The 21,734-nt window shown below is 34.2% G+C and overlaps 1 protein-coding gene across 3 annotated transcripts in view; it reads left to right on the plus strand.

Moving 5' to 3' along the window:
• The window catches only part of STPG2 (sperm tail PG-rich repeat containing 2), a 549,964-nt gene that overhangs the window by 234,639 nt on the left and 293,591 nt on the right, over window positions 1–21,734 (plus strand). The window lies entirely within an intron of this gene.

Consider the following 21,734-nt stretch of genomic DNA (forward strand, 5'->3'; position numbering starts at 1 on the left):
ATAAACATACCTTTATATTTACCATACCCCTCTTTTAAATGTATAAGATGAAAAAAAATCTGCTTTATTCAGTGAAAGATTTTAGATTTTTTTTAGCCATAAGATTTTTTTGAGTTTTATGTCCCTTAATTTTACCAAAGACAATGTTACTCATTTTAACTTAAAACTAATAAAGTCATTTCCTACTAGGGAATAACCCAAAATTCTTAGTATGGTAGATTTGTTAGAGGAGAAAGGAATTTAACTACGTATAAGACACACATCATGTTAGTGTCATGGAATTATTTTAATTTTTCTCAAGTATCAAGAAAACATCCATATAAAAAGATAAACATTTATTTGGGAAGGTTAAAATTCCCAAAGTAATTTTGATTTTAAAAATTAGGATTAGTTCAGCTACTAATAATAGTTTTCTTAGACTAAAAATGAATGCAATAACTCTTCCTGGTAATGAGGATAAATCAGGTAAGTGTGTTATTTCACACAAGAAAACTAGATAGAAAATAGGAACAATCATTTCCAGCAGTAATTTAGAAATGTGTTACCACTAAACAACCAAACTGTTGTAGTGACTACTTATGAGAATATGAAGAGAAAAAAAATGAAACAGAATGGAGAAAGTCTTTCAAGGGTTTTTGATGAAGAACCAAATTAGGAGACTACAACCTGTCAACCAATGAGAATACTTAGAGAGCCTACAATCCATAGAGGCTTGCTTTGTTTTTCACTGTTCTTTCAAGAATCAAGTATTTTGCCAACGTAAAGGTCTATTGTAAGTCAAATTTTAACTTTGTGTATTTTTTTTTTCTCTGGAGTTTGCTGTACCATTGTTGATTTTGTCAGTTTTCAGCTTTGTTATGAAGTAGAATTCAAACACTGTTAGTGTCCCTGACCACACTCATTATGTGGTCACCCAGAAGTGGAACAGGGGAATTAGTTCTTTGAAATTCTGGTACTATCACGGTCACCATCACCAAGCACAATCAAATAATAGATAAATATCCAGGGGCACCTCGGTGGCTCAGTTGGTTGAGTGTCCAACTTCAGCTCAGGTCATGATCTCACAGTTTGTGGGTTTGAGCCCCATTTTGGGCTCTGTGCTGACAGCCCAGAGCCTGGAGCCTGCTTCAGATTCTGTGTGTCCTTCTTTCTCTGCCCCTCCCCTGCTCACACTGTCTCTCTCTCAAAAATCAACATTAAAAAAAGTTTTTTTAAATATCCATTTCAGGGTTTCTTGAAGTAAATTATGTTGAACTTCAAGTTTTCTGAAGATTATTTTTTTTCTCAGCCTTTACTGTTCTCTCCATAAAAATTATTGTAGATGGAATGTATAGGTTTCAGTTAAGTGTCAGGATTGGCACTGTGATTTTTCATTGTTTCAGTATTTAGCCTAGGGCAAGTAAATTCACTAATTGTTTTATTAGTTTTATTTTACAAAATTCAGATAATACTTGCTGTCTACTTGGCTCTCATGAGAATATTAAAGATTAATAAGACAATTTCAAAGTCATCTCCAGAAGCTCTGAAGCTCCTTAGAAGTATAAAACCTTATTATAATATGAAATATATTTCTTCTTGTTGTCAAGCCAGCACTAGCTTCTGAAACAATTTGGGAGAGGGGAGTATCTTCATTATAAAGACAGTTATTATTTGAATTCAAAGACATAATGACTGTCAAAGTCACTACACAACTGTAGAGTAGCCAGCTTGCTAAGTGAAACGAGTTTATCACACTGGTTAAACTAATAATCCATCAAGATTGCCATCCTGCATCTTAGAAGTAGCCTATAATTCAAAGAAATTACAGCAGAAATCCCACATGCCTCTATAATAAACACATTAGAAAAAATGGATTTCTGAAGCTATTACCTGATATCATGATGTATAAAATTTGATTTCCTCTAAAATGTGCAAATATTGTAGTAATTAGAATTGTTCATTATTTTAAATTTAATCTACTATTTAAGGTGTACCATCTAAAACATGTTTTTAACATAGATTCAATAGGTGACTGGGGCCAATTCAGTTAATATCCATGCTTCGTTTTGGTAATTGAAAATTAACTTCCATATGTCCTATTCTCTTACACTGATTTAATCAAGGAAAAGATATTCGGGCATCATATTATCAACTCTCTAAATAGATTCCTCATTTTTATTGATTTTTCAGTTAGGCTAGGTTTTTTTTGATGAATATGACAGAGAATTCTTGATTATTTTTAATATATACATAGTAGTATGGTTTTCTGGTCTAAAATGAGAATAGCCCATATCTGTTTATAATTCTTAATACCGTTCAACTTTTCCTGGGAATACCATCTAATTAAATATGTTAAGTCTTGTGATTTATAAAAGGAAAATCATTGTTATAAAATAAGATACAGTGGTAATAGTTCTGTTGGTTATATGCTTTGTGTCAATTTTTATCCTATAGATATCATTTCATATCATATCTTAGAATTAGTTATGAGTGGAATGTTTTTTCAAGAAACAACAGGTGTTGGTGACGATGTGGAGAAAGGAAGCCCTCTTACATTGTTGGTGAGAAGGCAAACTGATGAAGCAACTCTGGGAAACAATATGGAGATTTCCCAAAAAGTTAAAATAGAACTACCTTATGATCCAGCATTTTACCCAAAGAATACATAAATACTCATTCAAAGGGATACATGAACCCCCATGTTTAATAGCAGCATTATCTGCATTAGCCATATTATGGAAAGAGCCCAAATGTCCATAAACTGATGTATGGATAAATAAGATGTGATATATGTATGTATGTGTATAATGGAATATTCCATAAGTATAATGGAATATTAGCCATCGAAAAGAATAAAATTTTGCCATTTTCAATGACGTGGATGGAGCTAGAGAGTATTATGCTAAGCAAAATAAGTCAATTGGAGAAATACAATACAATATGATTTCACTCATCTGTGAAATTTAAAAAACAAAACAAATAATCATAGGGGAAAAAAGAGACAAACCACAAAACACTATATATTAACTAACTGAAATGTAAATAAACACTTTAAAAAATAAGCGTTTTTTAATCCTATTATTTTTCATTTAAACATTGGTATTTTTTCTTTACCTTATTATTAATAGGAAGGACCTTTTGGGTTATATGTCAAATTATTTATAAGCCAGATGAAATAATTTTGTGTTGTTATGTGTGTATATACATATACACATAAATGAAACTATAAAATTGAATTTATAGAGCATCTTATCCATATTTGTTCCTTGAGTCATGACATTACTAAGAATTGAGTGGTTTGCCTTACAAAACTTAAAGAATATGCATACTGTTAACATTTGTAGTTAAATTGTTAAGAACTGAGGTTGATAAATGATATGAGTTATGAGTTTGGTTGATAAATGAATAATATTCTTATGTTATTTACCAACTTACAGGATATTCATTCATTCACTCAGCATTTTATAGTAATGTATTTATTTCAAATTATTTTAGAACTCTTTTTTTTTTAATGTTTATTTATTTTTGAGACAGAGAGAGACAGAGCATGAGCAGGAAAGGGGCAGAGAGAGAGGGAGACACAGAATGTGAAGCAGGTTCCAGGCTCTGAGCTGTCAGCACATAGCCCGACGTGGGGCTCGAACTCACAAACTGTGAGATCATGACCTGAGCCGAAGTCAGATGCTTAACCAACTGAGCCACCCAGGCGCCCCTATTTTAGAACTCTTATTAACAGCATGGAAGTGGTTTTGTTATATTCATAAATCAAGTTTTTGCATATATTTAAGAGAGAGAAAATTTATTTTCATTAGTCTAAATTAAAGAGGGAAATAGTATATTTGCAATCAGTATAAGAGCATTAAATGTTGTGTAACCCATAAAAACACATTACAAAAATTTAATGAAGAAATTATTAAATGAAGTGCATCACATTATAAAGCAACCTACTCTTATTGCATCAAGGTTTAATTCATAGACATGTGAATGGTTTTGTGATTTATCCAGCTCAGGTAAAGTAAAATTTTTGTTAAGTGAAAAAGGGCTTAAACATTACTTTATCACTCTTATTGACCTGGTTTTGGACATTTAGAAGAGGGAAAGACTCAGCAAGTTTATTTATTTTTTTGTTTTTATTAAAATTTTTTTTTAATGTTTATTTGTTTTTGAGCAAGCAAGAGAGACAGAGTGCAAGCAGGGTAGGGGCAGCCAGGGAGAGGGAGACACAGAATCTGAAGCAGGCTCCAAGCTGTCAGCACAGAGCCCGACATGGGGCTTGAAACCACAGACTGTGAGATCATGACCTGAGCTGAAGTTGGATGTTTAACCAACTAAGCCACCCAGGTACCCTAACAGCAAGTTTAAAAAGAAAATGAATGAGGGCATCTGGGTGGCTCAGTCGGTTAAGCACTTGACTTCAGCTTAGGTCATGATTCCCCCGGGTACGTGAGTTCAAGTCCTGCATTGGGCTCTGTGCTGACAGTTCAGAGCCTTGAGCCTGCTTTGGATTTTGTGTCTCCCTCTCTCTCTCTGTCCCTCCCCTGCTCACGCTCTGTCTGTCTGTCTGTCTGTCTCTCTCAAAAATAAGCAAACATTAAAAAAAAAAAAAAAAAGAAAATGAATGAAAATATTGAGTGTGAGAAACTGGGGACTCTTACACAACATGATGGGAGTGTAAATTGATAGCAGTGATTCTCAAAGGCAGGCTGGCACAATGTTTCAAATATATGCCATTTAACCCCCAAATCCTACTTCTGAGATTACCCTAGGGAAATAATAAACGATATGCCAAAATTTAAGCATCGAGGAGATTCATTAAAGAACACTAGTAATGAAAAGTTTAAAATGTTCTAAAGAAACAAAAATGGGGTTTAGTTAATTCTCATACATCAACTGGGTAGAGTCGTATGAAAATTTTTCAAATGGTATATGTATTTAAACCTGGTAACAAGATAAGATTCATTTGATTAATCGTTAACAAATATACACTGAGGGACTCTTATGTATTAACCACTCTTCCAGGGCCTTATGATAAAGCAGTGAACAAAATAGAAACATTGTTTCATAGAGTGTAATACGAGATGTAAGAGACATTTAATGGATTAGACATTTAAGAGAATAAGTAGATCAATAAATTGATAGATGAAAGAAAGCAAGGAAAAAAACAAAAGAAGAAAGGAAAAAGAATGAATACCAAATCATTATAAATGCTATGAAGAAAAATAAGAGAGGGAAGGAAGAGTAGGAGTTCAGAGTGGGTTAAGCACAGTTTCAAATAATGTTATCAGGGAAGGCCTTACTGAGGAAACAATATATAAGTAACTACCTTAGATTCACAGAAGATTTTGTTTTGCTTTTCAGTTGTTTCCTCTAATAAAGCACATACATTGCTTTATAGTAAGTAAAACTTATTTTAAGATTTTAGGTGAAAAACAATTGAAGTTTAAAGCACAATGTTTATTAAAATCAAATAGTTAAATAAATGAAAGATTCTGCAACATATGCAGCATAGAACACATTTGAAGGCTGATAGTAACAGGTGCTGAGACTTATTTTATGTAGAAAGTATAGATCATTTCTCATGAAAATAACATTGTGATTTCTGCATCACACTCCCATAGGAAATTATTTCAGAAAAAAACTATAATTTATCTTAGAAGTTAATTGAACATATACCATGTTGGTAGTTTTGTTCACTTTTTCAATAAACATAAGTAATACCTTTGATATAAAAGTCAGTGTAGTGTGAAAACTAATTATTTATTCTATTTTCTCAGTGGTTTGTAATATTACAGCTTTAGAAATGCTATAGGGTTTATCAAAATGCAGTTTATCCCTCTTGGTGAGTACTTAACCTACTGCAATAAATACGTAATTTTTGCTGTTGTTTTTCTATAGCTTCCAGAATGCTTCTGGGATGTTAAAATGCAAGGTAATTCTGAGTGTGGGCAAAAATAGATCAGATCAGTATTGAGGATTTGTTGATTCTATATCGTTGTTAAAAATGGTGGATATATTATTGAAAATGAGCTAATTTTATTCATTTCAACCTCAAGTTAACTTTATTTCATTGGGCAGTTTATATATATTTCAAGTAAGCTCTTTATATACAATTTGAACATGATCATATTTATTAATAAGCATATATTTATAGGCAAAATTATCCTATGCCTGGTATACTGAGTTTTCAGAGTTATTCACTTTTTTTTGGAGACTTTGGGAAAAGCTTCATTTGAGAAGTAGAGAATAAGTATGTGGGAGTGGGGGTTGGAAGGAACTTGTATACAGTATTTTAGAATATAAAGGATAATATAATCAAAGTCTGACATAGAGTTATAGCCTTAAAGTAGAAAATGATGTAAAAATGTAAGAAATATTTGACAACATGTGTATTTTATATAGACAGGTAATATATAGAAGAGATCTTATCTTATACATTTTGTGGGTATAGCATTATATAATGGAGTGAATTATAAATCAATAAAACAAAGAGGCCACACTTTAAAAAATTACATTGGCTTGGAATTAAGAAGGATAGACACAGTATATAGAATAAAAAGAAGACTTTGGACTCTCAAATTTCTACAGATAGGAAGTTGGCTAAAAACCACCTCATTGCAAACATGGGCTACTTCTTGTATAAAAAGAAAGATAACTTAGAAGACAGAACCAGAAGCCCACAGAATGGAGTAATGAAACATACTGAACAACTCCTAGGAATTAGGATTGGACCCTAATTTAGGAACTGGCAATATGAACTCCACTGGATTTGAAATGTCTTGAGCCTATGACTGCTATGTCCCTCCTGTTTTTCTGCCTTTGAGTGGCTGTAGTGATAGCCTTTATCTTATGTCTGTTCTACCATTAGGCTATAGGTTATCTGTGAGCCAGATAAGTTGTCTCTTAATTCAAGGCCTTTAGATTGAGAGGAACAGTATTCAAAGAGTTGTACGGAAGTACTAAAACAGAGGAGTCTCATCCACATCTGAATCAGAATTAGATGAGAAAATCCTGAGGTTCAAGTTAATGCCACAACAGGTTGAAATTTGGGAGTCCTTCACAGAGTGGCTTGTATTTTACATATGGGAGATACGAAATGTAGCCAGAGAATGGACTATGGAAGATTGTGCTTTCCAAATTTTTGCCACAATATCTTCTATCCTACATGTTCCTCACACAGTGCAGTGTTGACACTGCTCTCATTGAGTATTGGAGTTTATTTCCAATTCCATGGTGGACTTTTGGTATTTCTTCTGTAGAATATGGCAAAAGAATTGCTATGTGACTGCCAAGGCTAAATCATAATAACTTCATGCACTTCTGGATGGTCCTCTCAGAATGCCTACTCTTGAAACTAGCCATCCTGCAGTGCCTTAACCAAGTGCCTATAAAGAGGTCCGTGAAGAGGAAATGAGGCCCCCAGTCCTAGCTCAGGGACAACCTCCAGCATGGACTAGCCAGCTTTGTAAGTGAATGGAAGTACAAGAATCTCCACCCACCAGTCAAGCTGCCCCAGCTGACACCATACCCTGTATTGCTGAGATGAATCTTCTCTTCTGAGTCATGCTTAAAGTGCATGAGTTTTGATCGAAACAAATGATTATTGTTGTTTTAAGCCACTAGTTTTGAGGGGGTAGTTTTTAATGCAGCACTAGATAACAAATTCTAAGCAGAGAAAGGGGACAAATGAAGGCAGATAAAGTTAGTTCTAAGTAAAAATATGGAATAATTGATGGGTGGGCAAGACAAGGCTTCATTATAGGTCTCAAAGGTGATGTGGTTTAAGAATAAGAAATTGATATTCTATGTCATTGTTAAGTTGAAGGTGTGTTCATGCCTACAATTAAAATTGGATCAAGATTAAGGTTAGAAAGTCCAGGATTGTAAAGGCTATTAATAGTAATATTAAACTATTTTAGAAATATTTAATAGGGTAATGTAATAAGATGATTCATGTTCTGAAATCATCTAAGAAGGTGGGAGAGAACATTAGAGTTGGGTAGATAAAAGCCACAAAGAGGAAGGTGGCTCAGTTAGATAAATTAATGATTAAAATAGACATGTATTATATTTGAATGAAAGTTTTAAGTTTCCCAGGCATTTCACATTCATTACTGGATTATCACAACTACCTTATGAGTTATGATCACCGTCCTTATTTATAAAGGAGAAAACTAAAAGGCAGGTAATTAAAAAAAGGAGAAAATTTGGTCATATTAACACAGATAGAAAATAATATAAACAGAAATAAGACCCAGATGGTTCAATTGTTTTGTTCATTCATTATTTATTAAAAAAATGTTTTTTGAGCACATATTATGTTTCAGGCACTGTGCTATGAATAAAGGAAAATTATTCAATCCTTGTATTCAAATTCCTGGTATCTAGCAAGGGAGAAAAATGTCCACAGATGATTATAATAAAAGTCAATTTTAGTGTCCCCTATATCACAGTTGTTTCCAAAATCACATATAAATTTATTGCAAATGGATGAGCAGGTCTGTTAAAATTTTTTTTCCTGAGATATATTTGACATATAACATTATATAAGTTTAAGGTATACAACATAAGGTTGATTTGATACTTTTATATATTGCTATATGATTGCCATTGTAGCGTTAACTACCAGCTTTATCAGGTCACATAATCATTTCTTTTTTGTGATGAGAATTATTAAGATCTAGTCACTAAGCAAGTTTCACGTTTATAATACAATATTGTTGCCTATAATCATTATGCTGTGTTATGTCTCCAGTACTTACTTACCTACTAATTATAAGTTTGTACCCATAAAGACTCCTATCCCCCAGTCTTCAGCCCCTGGCAACCACAATTTTACTGTCTCTTTTTTTTTTTTTTTTATAAGTTCAGCTTTCTTTATATTTTACATGTAATTGATATCATACAGTATTTATCTTTCTTTTTCTGACTTATTTCACTTAGTATAATGCCTTTTTAAAAAAAGTTTATTTTAAGAGAGAGAGAGGCAGAGAGAGAGAGACAGAGAGAATCCTAAGCAGACTCTACACTGTCAGTACAGAGCTCTTTGCAGGGCTTGAGTTCATGAACCACAAGATCAAGACCTGAGCAGAAGTCAAGGGTCGGATGCTTAACTTACTGAGCCACCTAAGTACCCCAGTATAATGTCTTTAAGGTCCATCCATGTTGTTGCAAATGGCAGGATTTCCTTCTTTCTCATGACTGAAAAATATCCCATGTCTCTACATACCACATCTTCTTTATTCATTCATCTGTTGTTGGGCACTTAGGCTTCCATATCTTGGCTCTTGTTAATAATGTTGCAATAAACATGGGTGTGCAGATATCTCCTTGGTAGAGGAGCAGCTGTTAATATAAGTTTCTTAAACATAGAAAGAGTAAGGTTACAAACAGTTTATAGTATATTAGTAAGCCAGGAAGGTACACAGTGGCAAATCCTCATTGATTTGTCAAATAATTATGACATATTATTATAATTATGACATAATTATTATAATTATGACATGTGAATCTATAATTACATATATATTTGTAGTAGTTCAAAGTGCTGTATCTTTTAAAATTTTTTGACATTTTACCTATGAAAATAATGTTAAAAATAATATTTGCTTATTAAATTTTATGGTAATTTTTCAAAGAGAAAACTGTTTTACAGATGTATGCATTTATATAATTGACCCTTGAACAATGCAAGCATTAGGGACGCTGACCCTCTGTATAGTTGAAAATCCATGCATAAATTTTACTCCCCCCAAACTTAACTACTAATAGCCTACTGTTGACTGAAAGCTGTACTGGTAACAGACTGTTGATTAACACATATTTTGAATATTATATGTATTATATACTGCATTCTTACCATAAAGTAAGCTAGAGAAAAGAAAATGTTATTAAGAAAGTCATAAAGAGAAAATACATTTATAGTTTTATACTGTAAAAATCCATGTACAAGTGAACCCACACAGTTCAAACCTGTGTTGTTCAAGGGTCAACTATATAATCCTAGGTTCATTATATAATCCTATAATTCATAAAGAGTACTCATTGCTTTGATACTGACTTTCAAATGTGAATGAAGCTAATCAAATTAAGTCTTAGCAGGGCACCTGGCTGACTCATTTGGTAGATCATGCAACTCTTGATCTCAAGGTCATGAGTTCAAGCCCCAAGTCATGCATAGACTCTACTTAAAAAAGCACACCCACCAAAAAACAAACAAACAAACAAACAAACAAACAAAACACCCAAATTAAGTTTTGTCTAAAATGTATGAAAATTTTGGGACTATAAGAACAACTTAATTGCCTTTTAATGGAGGAAGTTGCTTCAAGAGTTAGGAAACTTCTTCAAATGTATGAGGTGTAAGTACTATATTTTCACCCGGTCAGGGCTAAATGAATTAAGGGAAATCACTTTTATTGAAATGAGTCAGAAAGTATCAGTTAAACTAGAAACTAACACCTATGAAAGGGAATGATGTAATACATTCATTCCTTCAGCACATATCTCCTGAGCTCTGTACTTTTGTAGGGCAGTGTTAGGCTCATAAAATATATTGGTGACCATGGCAGATATGCTGTCTCATCATAAAGTTATAATTTACTGTGAGAGTCAGATATGAATCTATTACACAAGAACCTTAAACAACAGGTGTTTTGCACATGCATTTAATTTAATATACCAAATTTAACCATATGCTCCAGGGAAACAGAAAAAACTATTTAATTCAAATCCCCTTAAGTTTCTCTTCCAGTAAATAGAAGTTTGGCCTACATGGTTCCAGAGACAGGAAGATCAAAACTCAAAGCCCTAGAGAAATAAAAGAAGTTGATATTTGGCTTCTGAGTGTCTATTTTTTTTAATTAAAAAATGAATCATTAAAAAAAAAACCAGGAGGCTTCTTGTTAATGGAGTTATGTAAGCATAAGCTGGATGATTTAACTGTTCATAATGCTTTGGGATAGATTTCTGCCAAGAGTGGGAAGCTGGGCTTGGGAAAGTTTAAGCCCTCTACCCATTCTCACCTTGTTAGTCTAATAATTCTCCAGACAATGAGGAGGCAGGCCAGTATAAAATATAATAATGTAATTTGTAATATCAATAGAATGAGATAATTTTTCTATTTATGAAAGAGATTTGGATTTACAGAGAATAATTTAAGGGCAAATGACACCGTCTCTATTCATTATTCCAAATTTTAGGAACGTTTTTCCTAAACAAAAGCATTAGTAATTCTTTTCTTTTTCTTTCTTTTTTTTTTGATTCCACATGTAAATGATATCATATAGTACTTGTCTTTGTCTGACTTGTTTCACTTAACATAATGTCTTCAATGTTGTCACAAATGGTAGGAATTTCTCTTTTTTATAGATAAATAACATTCTTTTTTTTAAAATTTTTTTAACGTTTATTTATTTTTGAGACAGAGAGAGACAGAGCATGAACAGGGGAGGGTCAGAGAGAGGGAGACACAGAATCTGAAACAGGCTCCAGGCTCTGAGCTGTCAGCACAGAGCCCAACGCGGGGCTCGAACTCACAGACTGGGAGATCATGACCTGAGCCAAAGTCGGCCACTTAACTGACTGAGCCACCCAGGCGGCCCTAGCTGAATAACATTCTATTGCACCTTTACCTTCTGTATTTATTCATCCATCCATGAATACTTAAGTTGTATCTAGGTGTGCTTTTCTGTTTATTTATCCTAATAGATTTATATACTGCTTCTTGAGTTTGCCTTGATGTCTTTTTTTTTTTCCCGTTTATGGAAAATTCTGTCATTACATCTTCAAAGATTGCATCTTTTCACTCTTCTTTCTTTTCTCCTTCATATTCTTCCTCCCCCTCGTCCTTCTTTTTCAAGTCCAATTAAACATAGCTTCTTTTGTTTTCTTTTACAACCTCTTCTTCCTGTCCCATTCTTTTGTTTCCCCATGCATCATGTAGGTATTTTTTTTAGCCTTCTCTTCAGTTCATTAATTCTTTCTTCTGTGTATAATCTGCTTTTTGAATTTGGGGTGCCTGGGTGGCTCAGTTGGTTAAGCGTTGGACTTCAGTTCAGGTCATGATCTCGTGGTCTGTGGGTTCAAGCCCTGCATCGGGCTCTCTGCTGACAGCTCAGAGCCTGGAGCCTGCTTTGGATTCTGTTGTCTCCCTCTCTGCCCCTCCCCACTCACACTCTGTCTCTGTCTCTGTCTTTAAAAAATAAACAGTGGGCGCCTGGGTGGCTCAGTCGTTAAGTGTCCGACTTCAGCCAGGTCACGATCTCACGGTCCCTGAGTTTGAGCCCCGCGTCGGGCTCTGGGCTGATGACTCAGAGCCTGGAGGCTGCTTCCGATTCTGTGTCTCCCTCTCTCTCTGCCCCTCCCCCATTCATGCGTTGTCTCTCTCTGTCTCAAAAATAAATAAACGTTAAAAAAATTATTAAAAAATAAACAGTAAAACAAACGAACAAACAAAAACCCAAACACACACCCCTAACAAAACAAACAAAATAAAAAACACCTCAAAACAAAACAAAAGAAAAACTTGATTCATGAAATCTTCACCTCAGGTCAGATTTTTATTATTATTAGTTTTTAGAATTTATTATTGATGGAACTAGTTTTTATTAGGAGTGAATGCCCTCAAAGACCTAATCCTTGAGAATGAAAAGCATAATCTCTACAGTTAAAGGCTGCAAAGGATAGGATGACACTGATGCCAAGTGGAGATTTAATGTATTCTTTTTAATGGATTGGAACGTTATTAGTGTACTGGTCTCTAAGTTCTTTTTTGTGTGTGGTAAAATACACATAACATAAAATTGATTATCGTAAGCATTTTAAGGGTGCAGTTCAGTCATATTAAATACATTCATAATGTTCTGCCACCGTTACCACCATCTATCCTCAGAACTCTTTTCATCTTGTTTAATTGAAACTCTATGCTCATTAAGCAATAACTCCCCATTACCCCTTCACCCCAGACTCTACAAGCCTGGGAGGAATGAAGGGCCTACCATGCTGTGGAGAATGTGAAAAAAGAATGAGACAGTCTTCATACTGCCTTCCCCAGTGTATAGTATGGGGAAATGAATCTTAAGGGAGAAAGCAAAAAGAAATTTTGTGGGGGTGGGAGGGTTGATATGAGCTTTATTCTGTTGTAATTTTAATTCTGAATAGCAGCCAGCTGTGTCACTGGCCAAACTTACTACTCTAGATTCATGTCTGGTTACATATTCACCATAGTTTCTAAATTGGTGGTTGAAAGAAATCTAAATGCACCAGGAGTAAGTTGTGCTAGTCCTTGAAATACTGCTCCATCATTAAAGTGTTTTATTGACCATAGTGTGATATTAGCATTACAGTAGGGGGAGAGGTATAGGAAGAAAAGAAGGAAAGATGAGTGGGAAGGAGGAAGATAGATTTTCTTGACCTGGTTGAATGATAATAAAATGTAGAAATGTGTGTGTTTGTTGGAGAGGGGATGTTTCTTTTTAAGCCCAGGGAATATAATCATAGAAATCAGGAGACTCAAAGGATAAAATGTTATTAACTAAATGACAAGAAGGCAGGATTAAAGAAATAGAGGGAGATAGGAAAAGTGAAGATAGTGATATTCTTGAAGTGGTTCTACTTGTAAATTTTTATGGTTATTTGTTTATTTTTGAGAGAGACAGAGAGAGCATAAGTGGGGGAGGTACAGAGAGAGAGGGAGAGGGAGAATTCCAAACAGGTTCTGTGCTGACAGCACAGAGCCGGATGCAGGGCATGAACTCAGGAAACCGTGAGAGCATGACCTGAGCCTAAAACCAAGAGTTGGGTGCTTAACTGACTGAGTCACCCAGACACCCTGAAGTGGTTCTACTTTTTATGTGTAATTATTACAGTTTTTTTTTTGTGTGTGTGGTCAGAAAGTATGGTTTTGCAACTGTTAATTTTACACCCCAGGAATTAGAAAATCTAGTGTCTAACTCTAAGTAATCATTTCCATGTAGGTTACAGTTGCAGCTAAATTCATAAAAATATATTTCAATCAGAATATTCTTTTCTAGCAAGCCATGTGTAGAGCCAATCCTCTTTGGAAATGCTACACAACTGTTCTAAAATTAAATTAGAATTCAGACACTTGGAACACAGAAAAACAACTCTTTCTGTAGTAGAAGATATAATAAAAGTTTTTAAATAGTTCAATGTAGGATAACTTTATGTAAAATGTATCTAGACAATGCTATAGATTTATTAAAACTCAACACTGTTATGATAGTTTTATACGGTAGCTTTACAGAAAAATTATATTATCCAATTTGTTATACTTACTAGAACTGCATTTCAATTAAAACACTTAGCAATTTCCTTTTCTTTTTGAAATATTTCGAAACCCATTAGTGTGTCAGTGACTTGGCATTGCTCTCTAATTGCAATAGATTTCAAGTGATAAAAATTGATTTTTTTGTACCTTACTTTGAAGAGTCAGCATTGGTTACCTGAATACATTACAATTCTCTTAAAACATCATTCCATGTTGTTAAAAGTTTTCATTTCTGAACTTGAGATTATATGTGCAGACTTTTTCTTTCACTACAGAATGATTTGCATTTTGAGGAAATGTAATCAAATGTGGAATTCTTAGAAATGTTACAGTGTTAAAATATATTTTAAAAGTCTACTTTTATATATAAAGCTAAATTATGCCAACATAGGTTCAGTGTATCTATCTCTTAGCATTTTGGGTATCATATGTAATTTTTATTGTAAATATATTACAAAGCAATAACAGAAATATCAAATTTATATTTTCAGGAGACAATGAAGCCTCTGGCTTTACCTCCTAATAAAAATCATTACATTAAAATATTATAGAAAAGTACACAAGTTATTAGTTTATATCTCAGTGCATTTTTATAAATTTAACTGCCCATGTAACCATTGTCAAATGAAGAAACAAAATATCCTTAACCCCTCCCCTAATTCTCTCCTAGTTGCTAACCATTATTCTGGCTTCTGTCACCAGTGGTTTATTTTCACTATTTTCAACTTATGTGTAAATTGAGTAATAAGGTGTATACTATTTTGTATATGAATTCATTCTCAACCTTGAATGGGGTGTAAACCATATTGTTTCAGGTGGCAGTCATTAGTTCATTCTCATTATGAGAATGTATCAGATTTTCTATATCCATCTTGCTATGATGGAAATTTGGGTTGTTTCTAGTTTAGGGCTTTCATGAAAAATGTTATAGTGAATATTCTTGTTGATATATTTTTGGTGTATATAAATATGCATTTCTCTTGATTCATATGCCTGGGAATGGAGTTTCTGGGTCATAGTGTCTGATGTATGTTCAGGTGGATGCTTTAGTTTTTCCAAGTGGATGTAGTGATTTATATTCCCACCAGTAATACATGAGATTTGCACTTGCTCCGCAATTGCACCAACTGTAGTGTTGTCACTCTTTTTTCTTTTAGCCATTCTCGTTTAGGAGTATTTCACTGAGGCTTTATTCTTCATTTTCCTGATGACTAGTGAAATTTGATCCTTTTTCATGTGCTCTTTGGCCATTTGGATAATTTTTTTAAGTCCCTTTTCATATCTCTTTTCTATTAATTATTTTTATTATTGATTAGTTCTTAATATATTATGGTTATATTTATTGGTTATACATACTGTAAATACTGTGATTTGTTTTCCAGTTTCTTAATGATTTCTATTGATGAACACAACTTCTCAGTTTTAATATTGAATTTATTCATCTTTTCCTTAAAGTCATTGCTTTTGCATCTTGATTAAAAATTATTTCCCTTTTGGGGCACCTGAGTGGCTAAGTTGATTGAGTGACTCTTGGTCTTGGCTCAGGTCATCATCTCACAGTTCATGAGTTGGAGCTCTGCATTGGCCTCTGTGCTGATGGCACAGAGCCTGCTTGGGATTCTGTCTCTCTTCTCACTGCACCTCCCCCTCTTGTGCTCTCTCTCTCTCTGTTTCAAAATAAATAAATAAACCTTAAAAAAAAGAATTATTTTCCTATCATAGTTCTTAAATAATTTTATAGACATTTTGTTGCTTTGTTTTTCACAATTAGATCTACAATATTATCTCAAGGATTGTTGTACATTTAGGAATGAGGTTAGCCTATAATATTACTTTCTTGAAATTTTTTTTATCAATCATTGTTACCAGATTTTTTTTGCTCCTTTCTAGCTTCAAGAAGAAAGATTTGGGAAGTTTTTAATTAGCTATTGGTCTATTTGTAAGCAGACAATTTCAAAATCTCTCTGGCTTAAAGCAACCACATTTATTTACTTGTTGCTACTTCCTTTTGCTTACAGTGTTTTAAGTGCCATTCAGTTCTAAATTTATACTAGTGTACATTATCATATCTCCTTTGATCTATGTTATTTAAAATTCTGTTTAAGGGGCGCCTGGGTGGCGCAGTCGGTTAAGCGTCTGACTTCAGCCAGGTCACGATCTCGCGGTCCGTGAGTTCGAGCCCCGCGTCAGGCTCTGGGCTGATGGCTCGGAGCCTGGAGCCTGTTTCCGATTCTGTGTCTCCCTCTCTCTCTGCCCCTCCCCCGTTCATGCTCTGTCTCTCTCTGTCCCAAAAATAAATAAAAAACGTTGAAAAAAAAAAAATTTAAAATTCTGTTTAAATTTTTCAAATGTTTATAGCCTTATTAAAAACATTTTTTGTAATTGTGTGTTAACTAAATTATAAATTTTATAGTCAAGAAATGTTATTTACATATTGTCGGTGTTTTGAAATCTCTTAAGACTTGTTCTATAGCCTAATACATAGTATTTTAGTAAATATTTCATTTACAATTGAAAATAATGTGTATTTTCCAGTCATTGGATATAATGCTATAGATGTCAGCTAGATTAAGCTTATTAATTGAATTTTTCAAATCTTCTATATCTTTAAAATTTTTTAAGTTTATTTATTTATTTGTTTATTTGTTTATTTATTTTTTAAGAGACAGAGTGAGAAAGCAGGTGAGGGGCAGAGAGAGAGAGAGAGAGAGAGAGAGAATCCTAAGCAGGCTCTGCAGTGTCAACACGGAACCTGATGTGGGTCTTGAACTCATGAACCATGAGGTCGGTCATGACCTGAGGCAAAATCAAGAGTCAGATGCTTAACTGACTGAACCACCCAGGCGCCCCAATATATCTTCTATATCTTGCTTAATGTATTAATTACCCTGAGTGGTGTGTCAAAAAACTCCACTATAATGATATATTTTACAATTACTCCTAATGGTCTGTTTAATTTTCACTTACTAATTTTTGAATCAATACTATTAGGTGACTACATATTATAGGCTTCTGTTGAGCTGAACGTTTTATCGTGTTATATTGCCCCTCTTTATCTTTACTCATACTTTTAGCTATATCAGCCTTTTGTTTTTGTTAGAATTTGTCTAGCATATTATTCTTCAACCTTTTACTTCCAACTATTTTTTTAGTGAGAACCCTTTCCTATTCAGGAAAGAGGTAGATTTTGTTTTGATAACCAGGTGACAAAATCTCTATTTTTCCGTTGTTCTCTACTTTCTGTATTTCTTGTCTTTTTTTTTCTTTGAAATGATTTAGGGCCTCCACCATCCTCTACCACCACCCTGTTTCATTTGTTTTTCCTACTAATTTGGAACCATATACCCTTAATTTCTCTTTTTTAGTAAATGCCCTTGGTATTGCTACATGCACACTTAATAAAGTTTACGTGTCATCAAGATCTTTGTTTTCTTTAACGTGACGAATTGTTTTCTGCAATAAAGTGCTATTCAGATTCACCCATATTTATAATTTTTTTTCATCTCCTTTAAATTTCAGACGTTCCTTCTATGGTCATTTTTCTTCTTCTTGGAGTATATCTTTTAGAAATTCCTTTAGTTATAGACTTTAGTGATAAGTGCTTCCATTCATTCATTTGTTCATTCAGTTCAGTACATATTGTGTAGTCGGCATAAAGTATATACATACAAAAATCCCTGCTCTCATGACACTAAAATTCTAGGGAGGAAGACAGGCAATAAGCATGATAAAATATAAAATATATAGTTGTGTTTTATCTTATGTTCTGTCGCAGAAAAAATAAAGCAAAAATATATGACATAAAATTTTAGATCAGGTAAAGGAATCCTTACTGGGAAGGTGACTTTTGAATCAAGACCAGAAAGAACTGATGGAATATGAAAGTGTCTAATGAAAATGCATTGAAGATAAATGGAATATATTTTACAGGAGGGACTAGCAAGTTCAAGATACAGCAAGGAAGCCAGTAAGGCTATAGCAGAAAGAATTATTTGGAGATTAGTAGATGTACCCAGAGATGTCATGTATATCCAGATGATACATGGTTTGGTAGGTCATGCTTCATGGTGAGATGGAAGGCTATTAGAGGGTTTTGAATGGACTGTTGATGTGATTTGTTTTAACAAGTCTACTCTGTATATTATAGACTGGAGGGGAGCAAGAGAGGAAGCAGTTAATAGGCTATTGCTGTATCAATGAGAGATGATAGTGGCTTGGAGCAGAGTACTGGCTGTCACGGTGCTGCTAAGTGTCACAGTCTAGATATTTTTTGAAGGCAAACATGATAGAATATGCCACTGGTTCTGATATAGGCTGTGAGACAAAGAGAAGCCAAAGGTGACCTAGAGGTTTAGGTCTAAGCAACTATTGGGAGATTTTCCATTAACCGAGATGGAGACAAATCTAAGAGGTGATGATTTTGGAAAGACCATCAGGAGTTTACTTTTGAACAAATTAACTTTAAAAAATATAAAAATGTCTTAATGTCATCCTTATTTTTGTAATATTGCCCTACTGGCTGTATCATTCTGCTTGATATCTAATTTCCTTAGCACTTGAAAGTGTCATTCCACCGACTTCAAACTTCCATTGTCACTGCTGACAGTTCAGTCCTCAAATTGTTATCTCTTTATTGGGAATCTGTCCTCTCTACCTGTTTATGAGATCTCTTTGTGTCTCATATTATTTAGTGGTCTTCTTGTGTCTCATACTGGTACTGAACATTCTTTTGTCAATGTAATTTTCTTCCTTTTGTTCCAATCATATGGGAGTTGAGTTTTTTTTTTTTTCTTTTTTTTTGGTCTTTAATTTTCATTAACTTGGATAGATATAAGAGTTTTATTTGTTTGTTTGTTTTATTTATTCTGCTTGGATCTAGCTGAACCCTCTCAGTCTGAGCTCATATGATTTCTTCTCATTCTCAGAAACTACAAGTAATTATTTCTTCTCATGTTGTCTCACCAACCTTCTTTAGTATTTTATTTACTTAATTATATCTTGAATTTTCTAGCATTTTACATATGTTCGTTTACCTGTCTTAAGACATTAAATATTCTGATATAAAATTATGATTCTGAATGACCTTTCACTTTGTTTCTTTGGTTATGAGGTTTTTTTTTTTTACTGTTTATTTATTTTTGAGAGACAGAGTGTGAGCTGGTGGGGGGGGGGTGGTGGGCAGAGAGAGAGAGGAAGACACAGAATCTGAAGAGGCTCCAGGCTCTGAGCTGTCAGCACAGAGCCTGACGCGGGGCTCCATCTCACAAGCCGTGAGATCATGACCTGAGCTGAAGTTGGACGTTTAACCGACTGAGGCACCCAGATGCCCTGAGGTTATGAGGTTTTAAAAAAATATCCCTTTAATTGAGTTGTCTTTCCTTAAATGTTTGTCAGTACTTGGTTTTGTGCTCATCTTCAAAGTTGAGATTACTTGCTAGATAGTTTACATGATATTATGCTCAAATTTGGCTGCTGTTTTCAAAATACGTGCTAAATTGAATGAGACACAAGAACTATAGGCATAGACCAAAGTCCTGGGAAAACCAGAGCACATGGTCACATAATTGTTAGAGTCTAGAATGCATGTGTTGGTGTAGCCCACTTGGGGCAGGGGAAGTTGCTATTAGGGTTTGCTCTCTAAACTGTTTCCAGTAAGAAGAAGATAGCTAATCTGTAACAATCAATGGGAGCACTTTAACATTTCTTCAGGTACTGTGTTTCACTAGCCATCTGAGACACTCCCCTTATGTCCCTGTCCTGGCCGTTCCACTTAATCTCTCTGTTCTAGCCACCTTTCCACATCTGCCTCTGGCTAAATACAGGACAGAGACTTATGTGGCTTCTTGGAAGAGGTAAGTGATAGTGCCTAATTGTTCTTGCTCAAGTACCTCAAATGACCCTGGCCTTTCTCTCTAAGTTCTGTCCTGCATGCTTCTTTCTCCTCCAGTGCATGCCCTGGACTGAAGTTTTCTTCAATGTTACCTACTTTCAGTCTCTCAGAAATTTTTCATGGTCCCTGATTTGTGATGGTTTGACTTAACAATTTTTGACTTTACAGTGGTGTGAAAGTGTTACACATTTGATAGAAAATGTACTTTGAATTTTGAATTTTGATCTTTCCCCACGCTAGCGATATGCCTTAGGAAACTCTCTCGTGATGCTGGGTGGTGGCAGCAGCTATAGCTCCCAGTCAACTTACGCCATCGCAAGGGTAAACAACTGATATTCTTACAACCACTTTGTTCCCTTGCAGCCTTTCTGTTTTTCACTTTCAGTACAGTATTCAATAAATTACTTCAGATAATCAATACTTTTATAAAATAAGTTTTGTGTTAGATGATTTTACCCAACTGTAGGCTAATGAAAATGTCCTGAGTGCATTTAAGGTAGGCTAGGCTAAGGTATGATGTTCATAGGCTACATGTATTAAATTCATTTGCAACTTAATATTTTCAACTTAGATGGGTTGATCAAGATAGAAACCCTTGTAAGTCAAGGAAGATCTATATATATACTTTTCATTTCTAGAGTCTACATGTTAAACCTGAAAGTCACTAAATCCATTGTTACTGTTGTTTAGGAGATAGTCCCAGCTTTTAGTAACTCTATCGTTTTTAGACTTGATACCCTATCCTTTCTCACTATGAGAGTACAGTAGTGGCCGCCTCCCATCTGCAGTTTCCCTTTCCAAGATTTCCATTAGGGGCTGTCAACTGTGGTTGGGAAGCAGATGGTCCTCCTTTCGATATATAGTTACAAGGTCAGTCTTAAACTAATGTTACATCAATGCACATCGCTCACCTCACTTTAGATCTCATCACATAGGCATTTTATCATCTTATATCATCACAAGAATAAGAAAAGTGAATACAGTACAATAATGTGTCTAATAATATACTATATATACATATGAGTTTTTATTTAAATTCCAGTTAACATACAGTGTAGTATTAGTTTCAAATGTACAATTAGTGATTCAACACTTCCATACGACACCCAGTACTCATCACAAGTGCACTTCTTATTCCCCGTCATGTATTTAAGCCATCCCCCTGCCCACCTCTGGTCCAGTAACCTTCAGTTTGTTCACTATACTTAAGAGTCTGTTTTATGGTTTATGGTTTTTCTCTTTAATGTATTTTGAGAGAGAGAGAGAGAGAGAGAGAGAGAGAGAGATCACATTTATGTAACTTTTATTAAGTATATATTTTTCATTTTACTATTAGTTATTATTAGTCTCTTACTGTGCCTAATTTATAAATTAAACTTTATCGTATGTATGTCTGTTATGTATAGGGAAAAACATGGTATATATAAGGTTCAGTATTATCTGTACTTTCAGGCATCTGTTGGAGGTATTGGAATGTACCCCCAACAGACAAGTGAGAGGACTACTATATTGTGAGCTATTCATTACTGCTATAATGTTTCTGGACTAGTTGAATTTTATGACTTATACATTTCACAC

Source organism: Neofelis nebulosa, chromosome 3 (genome assembly GCF_028018385.1).
Source record: "Neofelis nebulosa isolate mNeoNeb1 chromosome 3, mNeoNeb1.pri, whole genome shotgun sequence".
NCBI classification, from domain to species: domain Eukaryota; kingdom Metazoa; phylum Chordata; class Mammalia; order Carnivora; family Felidae; genus Neofelis; species Neofelis nebulosa.